The sequence below is a fragment of the Mus pahari genome, chromosome 3 (genome assembly GCF_900095145.1).
Source record: "Mus pahari chromosome 3, PAHARI_EIJ_v1.1, whole genome shotgun sequence".
In the NCBI taxonomy this organism is placed as follows: domain Eukaryota; kingdom Metazoa; phylum Chordata; class Mammalia; order Rodentia; family Muridae; genus Mus; species Mus pahari.
This window is the reverse complement of record NC_034592.1, coordinates 2,795,871-2,801,212: the sequence shown is the minus strand read 5'-3', so window position 1 is coordinate 2,801,212 and position 5,342 is coordinate 2,795,871. Positions and strand designations below refer to the sequence as shown.

The 5,342-nt window shown below is 40.8% G+C and overlaps 1 protein-coding gene across 1 annotated transcript in view; it reads left to right on the top strand.

Annotated features, from left to right (window-relative positions):
• Window positions 1-5,342, top strand: part of Nsun6 (NOP2/Sun RNA methyltransferase 6) — a 60,028-nt gene that overhangs the window by 40,775 nt on the left and 13,911 nt on the right. The gene's annotated exons all lie outside the window — the stretch shown is intronic.

The window sequence follows — 5,342 nt, the reverse complement described above, 5'->3', positions numbered from 1 at the left end:
GCTACACAGAGAAACCCTGTCTTCGGGAAAAAAAGAAAAAGAAAGGGAAAAAAAAAAAGGGTAGTTACTAATTAATGGTTACAGAGATGCAGCTTGGAATGCTTGCACAATGTCATCACGTCATTTAGTTAACAGGATATCATTTATGTTAACTGTTTTTTGCTACAGACAAGGGAGAGATTGCGAATACTTAGTGTTTTGTTTGTGTGGCGTTAGTTTTGAGACAGGCTCTCACTATGTCCTAAGCTGGGCTCAGGCTCTCAGTATCTTTCCCTGAGCCTCATAATGGCTGTGATGCTTTGTGTGTGATATCAAACCTACTCACTGCTTTAAACACAAGAGGCTTGACTTTGTGTTGACTCATCCTTTAACATACACAGCTGCCTATAGAATGTTTGAGACATGTAGTTAATCAAAAACTTTCTACCCCTTAAGTGAACATGAAACAACAAAAACAAAACCACACTTCACTAAGTAATTCATGCATCCTTGTTAATTGATGTAAAGAATTCAATATGAATACATTACTCTTTATTCTTCCTGACTTAATTTAGTTATCAGATTAGAAAGTCATAAGTCTTATAGGGTGACACATTATTAAAGTAGGCATGATAACATCTGGAATGTAGAAGTACCATAACAACTGAAAATTTGATTGATTTAGTAAATTATGAATAGGATATTTGAGAATTCTTGTTGTTTTGTTAAACTTAGTAGATTTCAAAGCAAGAAGTATTTCTATTTTATTTTAATTTTCCTATTTATAAAAAAATATATGAAGAAATGATGTCCAGGTATATTTTTACTTGTCTATACATGCACCACCTGCACACAGGAGTCTGAATAAGCCCGAAGAAAGTTAGAGGTGACGGACGGGTCTGAGACCTGAACCTGAGTCCTGTGCGAGAGTAGTAAGCACTCAACTGAGGCCACCTGTTCAGGCCAGATACAATGATCTTAGGTGATAAATGGGTTCATTATTCCTCCAATGAGAATATGTAGACAGCAACAATTAATGTGCTGTAATTACTCAGTCTCTAAGGTTGTCTTTGAGGACATTTCTGCTCATTATCTCTTGCTGCCTCCTTTCATACACAAAGGAAGCGCAGGCTGTATATTATTTAAGTACTTTCAGAATCATCATCAAAGAACATGCATTTGTCATGAAAGCACCAAATGGCACAAAGGACTCTTTCCAGATGAAATACACTTTGCCCTGAGGATAAAATTAACTTACTGTTTTATTGCTTTTTCCTTCTGTCGTTGTTTTTAGGTCACAGTGAAAATTGAAATTCAGAAAGGATACTGAGAGTAGATAGATGATTTCAGTGCAGAGGGCCATCTGTGAGGGAGCACGGAGAGAGCAGAGGTCCCCTGTGCCATGGCTAGAGGATCACTACTGAGGGAGGACTCTGAGGCATGGCTAAACACTGAGAATGGGAGCTTTAGGATCTGACCTGTCTCCATTTGAGGCACGAGGCCTCTACAGAGTGGCTCTAGGTGTATTGATTTCCATTTGGAATAGTGGAGAGCACATCAGTATCTGTTTGGAATAGCTCATTGAAACAGCAGCCTGGAATCATGCCTGTTAAGGCTTCTTTGCAAAAGGCCATGTGAAAGTCTTTAGCACAGTAGCTGGCACAAAGTCACAAGGTTTACCTTAGGTTTTTGTTTTTTGTTTTGTTTTGTTTTGTTTTGATTCTATTGTTAGAGATTTTATTTTTGAAATAGATGTATCAACTGTTATTATTACCAAATGTGTCTAAAACATTCATTTTATTTTTTATTCTTTTATTAATTTTTAAAAATAGTTTTATGTATTTACATTCCAGTAGTTCCCCTCCCCTTCCAACCCTCTCTCCCACAGTTCCTCATCCCATTCCTCCTCCCCCTTGCCTCTGAGAGGGTGCTCTTTCCCTCCACCAGGCCTCTCCTTTCTCTGAGACCTCAAGTCTCTTGAGGATTAGGTACTCTTCTCCCACTGAGGCCAGACCAGGCAGTCCTCTGCTATATATGTGCCAGGGCCCCAGACCAGCCCGTGGATGCTGTCTGGTTTGTGGTTTATAAATAGCTGAGAAATCTCAGGGGTCTGGGTTAGTTGAGACTACCGACCTTTCTGTGGTGTTGCCTTCTTCCTCAGCTTCTTCCATCCGTCCCCTAATTCAACTTCAGTCCAATGGTCGGGCATAAGTATCTGAATCTGTCTCAGTCAGCTGCTGGTAGGGCCTCTCAGAGGACAGCCATGCTAGGCTCCTGTCTGTAAGCACATCATAACATCAGTAGTAGTGTCAGGCCTTGGTGCCCCCTGCCGCCATGAGATGGATCCCAAGTTGGGCCAGTCACTGGATGCCTTTCCTTTATTCTCTTCTCATTTGTCTCCCTGCAGTTCTTCTAGACAGGAACTGGGTCAGATTTTGACTGTGGGTTATCTGTCTATTGGAGGTGGACTCTGAGTTTCCTTTTCTCATTGTAGGCATTTTGGCTAAGGTCACTTCATGGAATCCTGGGAGTTTCCACCTCCAGGATCTCTGGTCCTTTCTCATGGGTCCTCCCATTTCCCACCCCGGAAGCTACATATTTCCGTTAATTCTCTAGTCCCTTTGGGTTTCGCCCCTTTGTCCCCCTCCCAATTCCTGATCCTGTTCCCCTTTAACCCTTCCCCTTACCTTTCCCATCCAGGTCCCTCCCTCCCTTTGCCTCCCATGATTATTTTGTTTCTTTCTATTTCTTTAAGGCACAAGGATGAATTGTGATTTTTTTTTTGAGATCTTTTTATTAAAATTATTTATTTAAAAACATTTTTTTAGATTTTTAATGTTTTTTATTGGATTTTTAAATTTACATTTCAAATGTTATATCCTTTCCTGGCCTCCCCCTCAGAAGCCTCCATTCTATCTTGCCTCCCCATGTTTCTATGAGGGTGTCCTTCACCCATCCACCCTCTCCCACCTCCCTGCCCTCAGGTCCCTTACACTGGAGCATCTATCAAGCCTTCAGAGGACCTAGGACCTCTCCTCCCATTGATGCCTGACAAGGCCATCCTCTGCAATGTATGCAGCTGGAGCCATGTGTACTCCTTTGTTAATGACTTAGGCCCTGGGTGTTCTGGCAGGGACTGGTTTGTTGATACTGCTGTTCTTCCTGTGGAGTTGCAATCCCCTTCAACTCCTTTGGTCTTTTCTCTAACTCCTCTATTAGGGACCCTGTGCTCAGTCCAATGGTTGGCTGTGAGCATCCATCTGTATTTGTAAGGCTCTGGCAGGGCCTCTCAGGAGACTGCCACATCAGGCTCCTTTCAGCATGCACTTCTTGGCATCCACAATAGTGTCTGGGTTTGGTAACTGTATATGGGATGAATCCCCAGGTGGGACAGTCTCTGGATGGCCTTTCCATATTTGCTCCTGTGAGTATTTTGTTCTCCTTCTAAAAAGGATCAAAGCACCCACACTTTAGTCTTCCTTCTTGAGCTTATGTGGTCTGAATTGTATCTTGGTTATTTGGAGCTTTTGAACTAATATCCACTTACCAGTCAGTGCATATCATGTGTGTTCTTTTGCGATTGAGTTACCTCACTCGTGATGACACTTTCTAGTTCTATCTGTTCGCCTAAGAATTTCATGAATTCATTTTTAATAGCTGANTAGTACTCCATAGTATAAATGTACCACATTTTCTGTATCCAGTCCTCTGTTGAAGGACATCTGGGTTCTTTCCAGCTTCTGGCTATTANAAATAAGGCTGCTATGAACACATTGGAGCATGTGTCCTTATTACATGTTGGAGCATCTTCTGGGCATATTCCCAGAAGTGGTATAGCTGGGTCCTCTGGAAGTATTATGTCCAATTTTCTGAGGAACAGCCAGACTGATTTCCAGAGTGGTTGTACCAGCTTGCAATCCCACCAGCAATGGAAGAATGTTCTTATTTCTCAGTTTGCTCTCCAACATCTACTATCACCTGAGTTTTTGATTTTAGCCATTTTGACTGTTGTGAGGTGGACTCTCAGGGATGTTTTCATCTACATTTCCCTGATGATTAAGGATGTTGAACATTTCTTTAGGTGCTTCTCAGTCTTTCAGTATTCCTCAGTTGAAAATTCTTTGTTTAACTCTGTACTCCATTTTTTAATAGGGCTATTTGATTTTCTGGAGTCTACCTTCTTGAGTTCTTTGTATATATTGGATATTAGACCTCTATCCAATGCAGGATTGGTAAAGATCCTTTCCCAATCTGTTGGATGCCTTTAGGTCCTATTGACAATGTCCTTTGCCTTACAGAAGCTTTGAAATTTTATGAGGTCCCATTTGTCTATTGTTGATCTTAGAGCACAAGCTATTGGTGTTCTATTCAGGAATTTCCCCCCTGTGCCCATATGTTCAAGTGTTATCCCTACTTTCTCCTCTATAAGTTTCAGTGTCTCTGCTTTTTTGTGGTGGTCTTTGATCCTCTTGGACTTGAGCTTTGTACAAGGAAATAAGAATGAGTTGATTTGCATTTTTCTACATGCTGACCACAAGTTGAACCATCACCGTTTGTTAAAAATGCTGTCGTTTCACGGCTTGAATATTTGTAGAAAAATCATTTAACGCTCTGCTACCATGAAAGGTAATCCCCACATTAAGTCATTTCACAGAGCTAACAACAGCACGCCACCTGAGAGTGACCGCCAGTGTCATAATCATGAGGCCAGTGAAAGAGCCTTACTTGTCCAACTCAGTGGGAAACTACAGTGACTGCTTGAGATGAACAGGAAATGTAAACTTGACACTGCTTGAAATTGCCTTGCATTTCCACAGACATGGTTTTTAGGACTTATTTTGTGGTCCAGGAATAAACCCCTATGTGTTAAAACTGAAAAAAAAAGTTGTCTTTTTTCCACTGGATGGTTTTAGCTCCTTTGTCAAATATCAAGTGACCATATATGCGTGGGTTCACTTCTGGGTCTTCAATTCTATTCTACTGATCTACCTGTCTGTCAGTGTACCAGTACCATGCAGTTTTTATCACTGTTGCTCTGTAGTACAGCTTGAGGTCTGCGATATTGATTCCCCTAGAAGTTCTTTTATTGTTGAGAATAGTTTCCACTATTCTGTATTTTTTGTTATTCCAAATGAATTTGAAAATTGCTCTTTCTAACTCTCTGAAGAATTGAGTTGGAATTTTGATAGGAATTGCTTTGAATCTGTAGATTGATTTCGGCAGGATGGCCATTTTTACTCTGTTAATCCTTCCAATCCATGAGCATGGGAGATCTTTCCATCTTCTGAGATCTTAGATTTCTTTCTTTTTTGAAGTTGTCATACAGATCTTTCACTTGCTTGGTTAGAGTCACACCAAGGTAT